Source organism: Zosterops lateralis (assembly GCF_965231275.1).
Source record: "Zosterops lateralis genome assembly, chromosome: 14".
In the NCBI taxonomy this organism is placed as follows: domain Eukaryota; kingdom Metazoa; phylum Chordata; class Aves; order Passeriformes; family Zosteropidae; genus Zosterops; species Zosterops lateralis.
This window is the reverse complement of record NC_139774.1, coordinates 6,776,775-6,790,751: the sequence shown is the minus strand read 5'-3', so window position 1 is coordinate 6,790,751 and position 13,977 is coordinate 6,776,775.

Genomic DNA, 13,977 nt, shown 5'->3' with positions numbered 1-13,977 from the left:
CATTGGCTAATACAAGGTAGGAAAAAAATAAAATGCACTTTCTCCCAGATAAAATGGCAGATAAACCTGAGATTGAGAGTAAAAATATGGCTATTTAAGCTAGAGATTTAACGGGTTAATAACCACACAGATCTAAGACTGTTAGTAAAGAACCTCAGGCTGTATAAGACAATATTTCCCTTATCAAAATAGTTGCAGGAGTAGATTTTAAAAAAGCATATGTATACCTTGAAAATTTTAGTTTTCAACTCCTCTTTCCTTCCCAAAGAGAAAAAAAGGAGAGAGGAAAAGTCATTCCAGTGCATTCAGCCCTCAAACTTTCCTGGAAATGATCCTGGAAAGCAAGGCTTGTGGTCTTCTGTAAGGAGAGACTTGTACAGACATACAGCTTTAGAGGATCCAAAAGGCTGATAAAAGTGTATATTTGTACATAACAATATTCATTGTGCTCTTAAACATGAGTTCTACATGAGAAGGATTCTTCAAAATGGAAGGAAAGACTGGAAGGACTCAGATTCTATTAATTTATTATGCTTTCCTCTATTTTGAATGAGGATAATGCAGACTGAATCCCTGTTCCTTGCCTCCTACAAGTGCCTCCACAGAGATGAATCCCTCTGAAAACCCACACGGGCTTTTCTGGAAGAGGATGGTGAGGAAGGTGTTAGAACACCCACCTCCCATGTTCACATGCCAGATGCAGAGCATATACATGGGGATTCTCACATCTTTGTCACTGCTCAGACATTTTTAGGCAGAATTTTTTTTACTCAAGTAAAAATGAGTCAAAATATCTAGAGGCAACAAGATTTGACTCAGAGAAAAAAAAATAATAGATATATATAACACTATTCAGTTTCACAGTGTGGAAGAAGAGCCTCATCAGGTGACAGATTCACAGGCACCAGTCAGTCCAGCATGACACCCTGGCACAGGAATTCTGTGTTTGTTCTGATATTACATCAACAAGAAGCTCCTTCAGTTTTCCTTAAATCATCCCTAGCAGCTACTGCAGGACTTTGTAAGTGATCAAGAACTGTTTTTACACCACCAATGACTTTTCTAATGAAATTCTTTCTCTTGGACTCTAAGACCTGAAAAACCTGATTTTCTTTCTATCTCCTTCTATTTTTCATCAATATGATAAATAATAACAGCTTATGAAACACCCTAATATCTGGAAAATGGGGCACACATGCTTCAAGGAGCAAGTAATAAGATAACTTCTTTCAGCCTGTGCTTTGTATCTGAATGACTGTCCAAATAAATTAGTGTGACTGGGCAAAGTCAAACTTTTTCTTATGGGCTGTTAAAAATATCAGTCATACTTTAAAATATAAAAATGCTATATCTCCTCAGACTTTCTACAGCAGATCCACTAAAGAAAAAGTCCTTGTGCTATGCATAAACATGACATAGCTTAAATAAAAATGTGTTTACAGTCCTAGCACATGAATTTTGCAAGTGAAGTGTATTATCAGCTTGTCAAGCTGTTGCTGTCATGTTCCATCTGATTAAAAACTACGTCAAATACAACAAGAGAGGTAAAAGCCTTGAAATGACAAGTTTCTTTCTGGCCATAGGCCCATCTGAACTGGCAGGATGACTTCACAGATGCTGATGAATTTATTTTATTAAACTGCTTTAAGGCATTTGAAGATGCTCTGAGTGGATTTTGCACTTACAGCACAGCTGTTACAGGCATCTCACCCAAAGACCAGAGATACTTCCCCTCAAAAAGCTGCAGATCAACCAACAAAGGGCACAGCTTTTCTGAATGTGCTGTCAAGGGAGCAAAGATGTGTTTGCTGAACTCTTTCTTCAGCCAAGGACATTTCAATGTAAACAGATACAATTAATTTCTTTTCAAGTGTCCTTATATATGCAGTATTTGATCAGCCTCAAGTGGTACAAGCTTAAGGATCCAAACCAGCCCCAAGAAGTTAAATTTGTTTAGCAGTGATTTGCTGTTGGCTGCACACTACCTTTGCTAGACTCCTTGTTTGATTTTACATGGATCATCTGATCAGCACCACATCCCTGCAGTGCCTCATAGGAAAAATAGTTCAGCTGCCGTAGAATTAATGAAAGTTACTTAAAGACCTCATATACTTGGAGATCCTATTCCATTACTGCCCTTAGCAGCAGAACAACACTTCAAAGAAATGGGTTTAAGCTTCTAGGATGGCTCTCCCTTGCAGTGATATTTATTAATGTAACAAGTTTACTGCAAGGATATGAAAAATTCCAGAAAAAAAATCTTTTATCTAAAATCAAATATAAAACATAGTGGGACTACAATAGAAAGATCTTTTTCTTAAATTAAATTTTCTTTTTACAAAATACTATATAAAAGCAGTAAAATGGACTTCAGCCAAGAATCTTTCATTCTTTTGAATCAGAGAAAAAGACAATGGAGGTCAGAGTAAAAACTGCTGCTGATTATTAGGACCTGCTGGAGGCACATAAATTTAAGAAAGAAAACTAACATTTTTCAATTAAACATACCCAAATAAGAGTTCATCTCTTTTTCTTGAGGAAACTTAATTTTAATAATTCAGGAGGCATTTCAGACAGGGTTTTGGTTTGATTTTGTTTTTGTGCAAAACCCCACAAAACTCAACTTCTGGTTTCATCTTTCTCCTGCCTGAGGACCAGTGGCAGGCACAAAAATGTGGGGGACATCATTCTCCAGGATAGTGATGTATTGACAGGAAACAGAGGTCTTACAACAAACATTAGTGTAGCTACACAGAATGCTCAGCTGCACCTAATGGACGTGACAAAACAATACACAGATTAACATAAAAACGTGGGCTGGAGGGGGTTTGGTTTCCATTGATGCCACATCCCACCTTACCTCACCAGCCCTGATTTGTAGGAACTCTGCTAATTTAGACCAAGTAAAATGGGGCTTTGGGCCATTAGGGCATTTACTAGCTTGTTCCTGATTAATTTCTCTGTGGAAGGCAAAGAAAACTTCCATGAAGTAACTGGAGTAATGTCCTTTCAGGAGTTAAAGGACAGTGTGAACTATGAGAGTAATGAATGTACTGATAAAATGTTTAACGGCTGCTAAGCCAGAATGTTTGTGCCTGCAAGAACTTCTTTTACACCCATGTCATCTAATCCCTCAAAAGATAGCCAGATTTGCAGAAAAGTAAGTGTTTTCCAGCTCCAGAGGATGCCAGCCATGACTTCACTAGCAGCTTTCTAAAAATGTATTGGAGCTGTGTTCTGGTCACTGAGTTCCTGAATATCAATGTTGATGTTCATATCTGATCCTAACTTGGGCTTTCTTTTACAACAAAGTTTGCAAGGCCAAAAGTTCTGCACACATTTAACAGTTTTTAAACAGACAGATTTTTGGCTTGCAACTCCCTAACAGTATAGAGAATAATTTTAAGACTACTGAGACAGAAGAGAAAGGTCATTATGGGCAATACAAAGAACTGGTAAAGCAGAAAGTTCTTATCGTAGTTTTAGTTGATAGCTAACCATCCATCATTCAATCCCCTGACAGCACTGGTCTGATCCTAGCAAGTGAATTAATAAAACAACAAAAATGCTTTCAAGTGGATATGAGCAGAATTAAACAGGTGCCTGATGCTTTTGAAAACCTCATTATTTCTAGCCATGTACAGAATGACTTTTAAAAGCATACTGGTGATGCTAAAAAGCAATTATAACACGAAAAACATCATTAGATTGTGCAGCAGCTTCTGCTAAGAAAATTTTCTGAGTCTGATTTCTACCAGAGCATGCAGCTCAAAATCTTCATCTTGCAGCTGCATGAACAATGCCATAAATACTTAGGGCAAGCCACGGAAACATGGGTTTGAAGACTTTGAAAGAGATCAAGAATTCTAGGTTATATTCACATTGCTGCAAAACATTTTCTTAATTATAGAACAGAGCTTGAAATTTATATTGAGGGTTTTCATAGATCTGCATGGAACCACTGATCAGACAAATTAAAGACACAAGTTATTTGTTATGTTCCTATATCAGGCCTTAGCAGTGGCAGAAGTAAAAACAATTAGGTATTCAAGTAACTCAGTTCTGTGAGATGCTTTTACCACATTATTCTAAACTGACAAAATTTATCTTTCAATACAACTTTTATTTTTCCTAAATACCATCTTTGGTTAATGGAAAAGTAAAAGACGTAAAAAGCAAGAATATTAATTTTGTTACAGCCTTAGGTTCAAAAGGAATAAGTAAGCTTCAAGAGATATAACCATGTACCTAAAGAAAAGCAGTTTTATCTGGCTACTGCGAGAAATAAATGGAAAGAAGTTTATAAATAAACATGATTCATTTATTTATAAATGTCTAGAGATAAGAAATAATAATAATTCTCTGATGTAACAAAAGCTGACGTATTTATTACTAAACATAATGTACTTAACAACAAGAGTTGTAAGACAACAGGCTGTTTTACTACTGCCTCTTAATGGGAATTACATGAATAATGAGTCTCAGGAGGCACTTACCAGTGATAAAGGTAAATATTGGCTCTAAAAAATGTCAGACAAGCTATTATATCTCTGTATTGCAAGCAAGCTACACAGATTATTAGCTATTATTTTGTTTTATTATATCTAGCATTTAATAGCTGGGAATGTATATTTACAAGATAAAACTACTGATAATATCTGAAAGCAAAGTCAGTGCAAAAGCAAATAATCATCAGTTTCTTTTCACACCATAACTGTGGCTGGATGGCATGCAAGAGTAAAGGAAAACAAGCTTACATCAAGGTCAGTGCAGTGAAGGATCTTGAACAGAAACCAGCACAGAACAAACAGAATTGCAACGAATCACATTAAAATATCAGATGGGAAATATAACTTGTGTTTACTACTATTAGCTTCTATATAGGAACAGAGAAGAACTTGCCTGAGATCTCAGCTCTGGTACTTGACCCATTAGAGAGTTTACTTTGCATAGTTAGAATGGACACCTTGTTCCTATCAGCGCACACAGAGAAAAGTAAAACAAAGGAACTTTGCCTGTACCACACCAGAGGGAATAATGGAAAGTAAGGAAGGTGTGGTCAGAATAAAAGCAGATTAACAAAGGCTGAAGGAGGCTGGCAAGCAGCAAATGTACATTTGTATGAAGGGAGGAGGAGATGATGTTGGAGTTGCTGATCCATGACTCCTGAGTTCCATCAGGACCTCCATGCCCAAGCCACCCAAACAATGCTCCCCTGCTCCCTGCACTGCCTGCCAGCCCCTGGCACAAACACTCTCCCTGCAGGGGTGACCAGACACAGAGCAGGACTGTGCCTGCCACAGGTTTCTGGGGAAAATCCTCAGCCTTGATGTGTGGCTGTCTCTGTCTGTGGGGTCCCCTCTGAAGGAACATTGTGACACCACTGAACAGTAAGGCTGAAAAAGACACAAAATTGTCCTTGGGCACTCTTTGCTCCAAAGGGGGACAAATGGTTCTCACAGGGAACATAATTCCTTATCTCTGAATAATTCCTATTTAAATGTAATAATTGTATTAGTTTGATGATTTCCACAGTTAAATCAAAGTATTTCAGAAAGGCCAAGAAACCATTAACATGGGATGTATGCCAACAGTTTTTTGTCCAAGAAACTCAGACTTCTACAGGCAAAAAACAGGCAGACCAGACCACAACCTGTTACCTGCAATAACTTGTAACTCAGGATGTTTGAGATCTAGGAAACTGTTCATCTGAACATGCCTTTCAGTCCACTTCTGCACGGTCAAAAGAAAAATATTCACCATGGTCACAATATCATATTTTAGGCTTAGCCATTATAAACCAAGGTTTAACTATGGTTTAACTGTCCAAGGTTTACCTGTCCAAATTACCAAGTCTTTTCCTGGGTGAATGTGGATAAATCACTTTTTCAGTAATGTGAAATGGTAATAATAATGCTGAGTTGCTTATAGATGCTCATGTTTCTGTCTTTAAACAAATTATGTTTAAAAGGAAGAATTGTTTGCAGTTCGTGGGATTTGAAAAAATTATGCAAGGATCTACTCACTTTGCTCTCCCAGGCTTCTTCAATGACCTTTATATTCTGCTGAGAAAAAAATGTCAGGTATCAGCTAGGTATTACTGCTATTAGCTCCAAGAGCAGCCAGGATCTGCAGTGTGCAATTGGGACTTCTCAGCAGTGGATATTGTACAAAGAGCTATGAGGCAGGTTATTAGAAAAAGGCAGGAAAAGCTGGAAGCCTCACCACATTAATGGCAATATTCATGTACATTAGAAGTCTCAGCACTGAAATGTGCTATTAATACCCCAAATTCTAGCCCATACTAGGCAATAGCATACAAGCACATTGTGGCTAAGTCAGTTTTAAAAGCGAATTCTAAAATAAACACAAATACCTTTTGTGGAAACGTTTTTAACCTCAGCACGTTTCTAATGAAAAATGAAAGACATTAAGATTTTTGAGATAGATGGTTCTCACAGAGTTTATGGAATTCTTAGCAGAAGTCTTAAATGTCTTGACAACACTATTGAGTTTTGTGGTTGCAGGGCAGACACATTGCCTTTCTTACTGAGAATTTCTTCATAAAGAAAAAAGTTTCCTAAGTTTGAATGGTCTCTCTGTGGTGACTGATTCCCAGCTGTAACATATTTTAAAAGAACTGTCTTAATTCACTCTACTCATCAGTTCTACTCTACAGTTGTCACATCTGATGTTCCAGAAATCACCAGTCTGATTTACATCTCTTTTGCCACTCATGTCACTGCCAGCCAGTGCAGAGCAACAGAGGTCAAGGGGCAGAGCTGTAAAAATATGCCAAGATGAGGAAAATCAATTCTGGAGCCCAAAAGGCAAAACTACTGATGCAGATGATTACTAAATACAACCAGTTGCCTTATGGCTGTTGAATCTTCCAAGGAGGACACTGTGAGACTCTTGTTCTATAAATATGAAATACAGTCTTAGGGCGAGTCAAATAAAATCAGATTTTTCTTTTTCATTGCTCCTAATTACTGTTTGCTTGGGAGGGAGGATTGTAGAGTGTTTATCTCTATAAAATGCATTAAAAGTATTTATGTGGTTAACATAACAGAAAGAGTGCAAAACCTGCTGACCCTTAGAGAAATTTGCATCAGCTCCGGGACTCTACCAAGTACACAAAGTCATTGAGGAAAAATAACTATGTCTTAAATATGTGTATTTAAAGCTTAAATTGTGAGATGATGAGGAGGAGCTCTCAACTCTAATGAAACAGTTTTAAACCTCTAATCAAATTATTAAAATGCTGTTAATTTTTTAAAATTTATATACACATATATAAATTTTCTCCCCAAGTTCAAGAGATTCTCCTATTTGCCATAGCTTTAGTGTTAATTTGCACTTAAGCTTTGATGTCTAGACACCTGCAACACAACATGATTCATGCACAGAATACCTCACTACATAATTTCCTGAGAAGGATGAACAGAACCACAAAACCCCAGTTCCTCCTATACTTTGTGGAAACCAATGGAAAATTTGGGGTTTGACACTCCCTTCAAGCTTTCTTTTTTAATTAAAGCCGTATATGTGCAACATAACCATGGTTTTAAATGAGCCAGAGCCAACTCCTCATGAGTGATGTCCATCTCAGTAACTCCCAAAATTTTTTTCCAATGTCCCATGGAGATAAGTGGTGAGCTACTGGAATGTGTGAATGATGTTGGTGCACATAACCTGGACATGTGAGTCTGTCACTGTGGAGACAGATACAGGGACAGGACATTAACTCACCGAGTTCATGCAGGAACAACAACTGTTCATTGTCCAGCAGCTCCTTTTACAGGGCTTTCAAATCTCCTGTGCCTCCAGACGTGATTGGTCAGGCGCCTCAGCTCCGCCCACCTCACTGGCCAATGATGTGGGTGCTTCAAGGGGATTGGCTGAGCTCCTCTGGTTGGGTTTGAATCTGACCTATCATTATCACATCTGAGGTTTTGTTTATTTCAAGCGAGGCTGGCCAAGCTGGTATCTGTTAATCCAAATTATATGTGCATCCATAGACCAGCCATATCTGTCACACGATTCTTAGTTGATATTTCAATATGTACATGGAGGTAGAACTCTTCACTCATTTGCCACCTTCTTCTCTTCCTTCCTCCACAAATTCTTATTGTATGGGGGTAATTTGCTTTGCAGTCTTAAAGTTTTCTACAAAGCTGTATTTCAGGCTGTGTGTACCTAGACAAAATTCCCATGAACAAGGAAAGTTAAGGTGGCCAAATGTGATGACTGAGCACATGATGGCCAGACCTATCTTTAACACAGTTAACCACTGAAACCTGGGTGCCTAAACCAGTCTGGGGTCTTGGCCCATGTAGGCTGAAATGTATTGAATTTCACTCTTGACAGATCCTGTTAAAATAAGAAATCATGGTAATTCTGTTCAGTATTAACAGAACATTTGAGCTAGAATTTCCTTGCAGATTCCCTCAGTTTTGCTAAACCTTCAGTTGTGTGCTTTTGCTTCACTCTTGCTTTCACCAAGACTTGTTAGGGCAAGATATAGGGAAGAGACTCAGGAAAAAAGTGAGATGACAGGTTGTTTCATGCCACAAGGGACTGTGGGATTAACAAACACAATGAGCTTGTGGAAAGATTTTGTGGCTGCAGGCAACCTATGTCAGAATTAGAGAGCAGCAGTCCTGGGACAGCAGTGCCCCAAAGCTGTGACTTGTAACAACTGTATATGGCCTAAATACCAAAAAAAATCCCCATTTAGTCATCTCCAATCAAGTCAAAGGAGACAGTAAGACATAGAAAGGAATAACTAAGTAGTTGCTGCATTCCAGTCCATTCTGAGACTCTTACCCTGAACTAATACAACCTTTGTATGTGATAAGAAATTAACTTCTGGAGCAAAAGTGTATTGTCACTCTCTGTAAGATGCTGAATCACCAAACTGGATCTTTTTCATGAATACAAACTCCCTTTTCTTTTTTGGATTTTTTAAATATGATTTTCCTTCATGTGATAAACTGTATTTGGACTCAACAGATTCCAGCTTGAATGAATTTTATCCTAGTGAATGTTAAATGCTGGAATTTACTTGGGTTAGATGATACTTAATGAACAGGTACTGAGCAGGTATAACGTCAACCTTTGTGCAGTACAATCTTAATGAATCAGTAACATACCATTTGAGAAACCTGAATTAGGACAAATGTACAATTGCTCTGGTCTAAACTGTGTACAATCAAACCATATGATGTGCAAGACTGAGCTATCAGTATAAAAATAGCCTGGTAAATACTCAAACATAAAAATTTTACTGCCTGTGCTCCATAAGGTCTTTTTCTTTAAAAGATACATATATACTTTCTTTTAAGCAATATATTTTTGCTCTAAAAAAGATTTTGATGAGGTCATGTTGGTATTTTATTTCTAAGTTAATAGGCAATATAAGATGCTATGAAAAAAAAGTGGGTCTATGTAGGATTACTGAAAGGAAAGGTTGATAATGTAGCAATACTATTATTGTGTTATCAAATGATTCACAAGAAATAGATAGCAGACCAATTAAATCCTGCTCAACTTCCATGAGTTAATAAAGTATATTATAAATGTTAGGTATATTCTGCCATATAAAACATTCTCATATCTGCAGTCTGTCTTGTATTTTATCCTGAATTGTATAAAAAATGTATTCTGTACAAAAGACAAAAAGAAGGATGAAGAAAAAAGCAGCACAGATGATGGATTTCAGAGATTCAGCTGGAAAGCATTAGGAAGTAAAAAAGCCCTATGTGCAATGCAAGGAAGATTCAAAGAAGTGGCAGCAGAAAAAATAAGAGGGAATAAGCTTCCATTCACCACTAATGAGATTTGAGAATATTAATGTACATTCCAGTACTTCAGTTGTATTTGTATTTTACATTTTTGATTCATGTTAAGAAAGCAAGACCTAAGTAGTGATTTGACTTAGGACCCTCTCCAGCTACATCACAAAATTTTGCTAGTGTGGTAATTAAGCCAATATAAATATAATTTAAATGGGATTTAATTCCTGATTAATTTGGAGAAAAGACATTTAAAAAAAAAAAAAAAAAAAAAAAAAAAAAAAAAAAAAAAAAAAAAAAAAGGAGAAAAACATTCCTGCACCCTAATCAATATAATTGCCATGATCATTTCCTACCTGACCAAAGTATCCAATGAGAAATATAAGCCCTAATTAGAAATAGCAGTTTGAATCACCCAGGTCTAGACACACACTCAGAGCTGACAATTAGGAGAGTTTTATCTGTGAGCTTTTTGCACTTCAACATTGAACAGAGATTTGAAACATTTGATATAGTTTGCAGGTTGTATGGTGCTGAGTCATGTGTGGAAAAAAGTGTGTGCCAGAATCAGGCTGGGATAAAAGAAAAAGGCTTTTAATGAGGTAACATGTTCAATTTTAAAGAAATGGAGGACTCCAGGGAGATCCAGTGGCCCTATTGACAGCATGGGCAGCAGTCTTTAGGCAAAACTATCATCATAATCTCATGAGGTGATTAAAGACAAAGCCTCAATTAATAAGGATTGTTATAATGTGATTCAAAGTGGATTATAGTATCATTTTACTTCCTGGGCTTAGGAGATAAAAATAGCAGATGAGTGCAGGATCCTATTACCTAGCAATAACATAAAAACCTACAAGCCCAAACTGGGAAAATAAAGCAGAAAACGAGCAGTAAAATTACTGACATGAGGTCTAGGCTTATGCTGCTGCAAACTGACCAGGATAGGGATTTGGGAGCTACTGCTGAAAATGTACAAATTCCAACCCACTACAATGCAGTCATGAAGCAGGGAAATGAAAACTGGAATCAGAGCTCCAAAGAGACTGAAGTGGAAAATAAATAAAATTAATTGCTGTTGGTATCTACTTTTTCATCTACAGTAATAGGATGTAAAATACAAAAATCCTGTTCAATTCTGGATGCAAAAACTGAGACAAAAAATGAGAAGTTACCCCGCAGTGCTTGAGCAACACAACTAATATACATCATATGACTTAATATAGATCAGAATGATTTCTTAAAATATAATAAATTAAAAATTAAAAACTGTCTCTGATAGAATAGGAGAGATTAAAATGTGTGGTACGAACAAGGAATCTGTGCAGTAGTTTGGACAACTATTCATAAAATGACATGCTACCTGTTTCATTAAGAAGCAGTAATCAAGCAAGTTGACTAAACCAATTAATATTATGCAGCAAACTCAAATTAATTGCTCTACTGGGATACCCTCTGTAAAGGTAGAATTATTGTTTGTCAGAAGAGCCAAATTCCCAATCTTAAGTGAGGAAATTAATCTGCTTCATCACCAAATCCTACTGACATGTCAAGTGTAAGCCTCTGGGGCTAATTCTCCATCACAGCACACAGTGATGAGAAGACTAGTCTGGGAGTCCTCTCTGTGTCATCTTAATTGATGACCAGTTCAAAGAGATATTTGTAAATGCTTATTTGGCCCCCCAAGAGTTTCAATCAGCACAACAGACAGCTCAGAGTGCCAGACAAAACTGTGGATTCCTTGAAAAAGGCAATTTTGTATAAATGAGAACTCTCCAGGAAATGACCATTAGCAAAGGAAGAGAAAGAAAGGTTGATAAGGGAGCCAGACACACAGATAAGAGTAGATTAATATCAGAAAGAGAAGTTCTTCCAAGTTTTACCCAGTGTCACTTCTATACTATGCTGTATCTCCATCCCACTCATGATATAAAAATTGTATCTTAGACTCCTTCCCCCTTCCAACCCCCTGCCTCATCCAACCCATCCCAATCACTGATTATTTCCATGTCCTTTCAGACGCTGAAAGATGCTGAGACAACAGATTGGAGGCTCTCATTCCAGCTCTGCTGGAACAATCATCCAAAGATTTGAGAGAGATTGGATATAACCTCTTTATAAAATTAATCTCCATCCCAACAGACCTTGCCACTCCAACACAAAATCAGTCTCTTCTGAATCCCCATGATAATTAAAGTGCTCTAGCCCTTGTTATAAATAGATTTAAGTGATCTTAGCTCGTGTTCCATCACTCTGCCAGACAATCTTACTATCACAAAAGAATTATCATAAATGACCTGGAAAATTCTTTTAACCCACAATGGTTCCAGAACAGTTAGAGTGCAGGACACCTTACAATAGTTATTTCTGTCCTTAACACTTATTCATTAAAAAAAAAAAAAAAAAAAAAAAAAAAAAAAAAAAAAAAAAACAATCTGTACTTGGGAGAATTCTTCTATATACTTTTCCTTCTTTAGATCTTACTTACCTTATAGAAAAACATTCTGAAAACAACAGACATGGTCTTGAAAAAACTGCAAAGCCCCAAAAGAAAAACCTCAAAACTGAAACACATCTTTCCTTATTTTGACTTTAAGATACAAGAAGTCAAGGTTATTTCTAAGGCATTTTGTTCAACATATAACTGAATCCAAGCTCTTTGCACAGATACACTCCAATTAGCCTGTGGTTGACAGCTGTCACACTAGTTCATAATCATATTCTTTACAGTAGATATTCAAACAGACTAAAGAAAAAAAAGTCATAGAAAATTTAATTTTGTTAGTAAACAGACCCGTGTTAGCTCACTGAGATTTTGTTGTTGCACATGCTTCTTTATTTATTTTGAAGACAGGCATTTAAAGATATAATCAGCTTTTCCACAGCAGAGACATCTAGTGAAGTTTATAGATGAATGAAGTCATCCAGGAATGAAAAATAAAATTAGTTCACCTACACAGAATAACACACTTCATGAATATCTGTTTCACAGCTTAAAATAATGAACAAACATATGCAAAGAAAACAAGTATTTACAAATATGCAGCAAGCATACATGTAGTATAATTTTACAAACTATAAAAAGGGAACTTAATACTGGAAATGAACATTTTTTAAAATTAAGAATGTCTGCCTCTGCCAGACTTATGATAATATTATGTAATATTTTGTTTATTTAAACAAAGGGAAGTTAGCAGGAATGTCCACCTGTTCTTCCTGAATGCATCATACTCAATGCCTGAGATTATTCATTTGTCCTGCCTTTATCATTATTTATGTCATAAGCAGGGGCCACACTGTGTTGTTCCAGGTACTAAACACACATGAGCTAAAGAAATTAGTGTGGTCTTAGTGACTTTTCAAAGCAACTTGAAAGCTAGTTTTTCTCACCAGCTCTTTGACACAGACAAAAAGCACTCTTCTGTTGAAGGATCAGTGTAGCTGCAAATTACCAAATGCATTTTCACATCTTCTCTCCTTCCCGGCCTTCAACAAGGGTTTCACTGGAACAGTAATGTTTAAATTGATATATTCTAGGAATTCTGTGCACTGAATTCATCCACCAGTGACTAGTCCAGAAAACCAGCTTGGTACTCAAAGGAAACAAAAGCAGCCATGAAACGACAATTACAGAGAAGATCACATCATTTTGGACTGAGAAGAATGGCCCTAATTACCACTCTCTTTGCTTAAAAATTACCTCTGTGTTTCCCCTCTTGCATGTGTTCTCATGTGGACCAAAAAAAGAAACTAAGTATTCTGGAATGTGACAACTATACACAGTCTGGGAATGGCCATGTCTTACTGTGCTGATTTCATTGTGTTCCTAATTGTAGCATCAGTGGTCATAATTAAAGTGTCACCAAGAAATTAAAAATGTTCCTACTCTGCAACATAAATAAAGATCTGTTTATTCAACCAGGAGAAGGATTTGTGACACAAAATACCCTTCTACACTAATTTAATGAGCTCATTTTCTGGGGAGGATTAACTGATAAGATGTTTAGATGGAACTTAATTATTCTTCATGAGATAAAGTAATAAATTAGGGTATACTGTGTGGATTATTAAATAAGTAATTTATTTTTCTATAACTAAGACCCAAGTTCAAGCACCAAGTAAGATGATGTGAGAAATGATGCTCACTTTAAAAATTTCAAAGGTTTATTAAACCTTGACA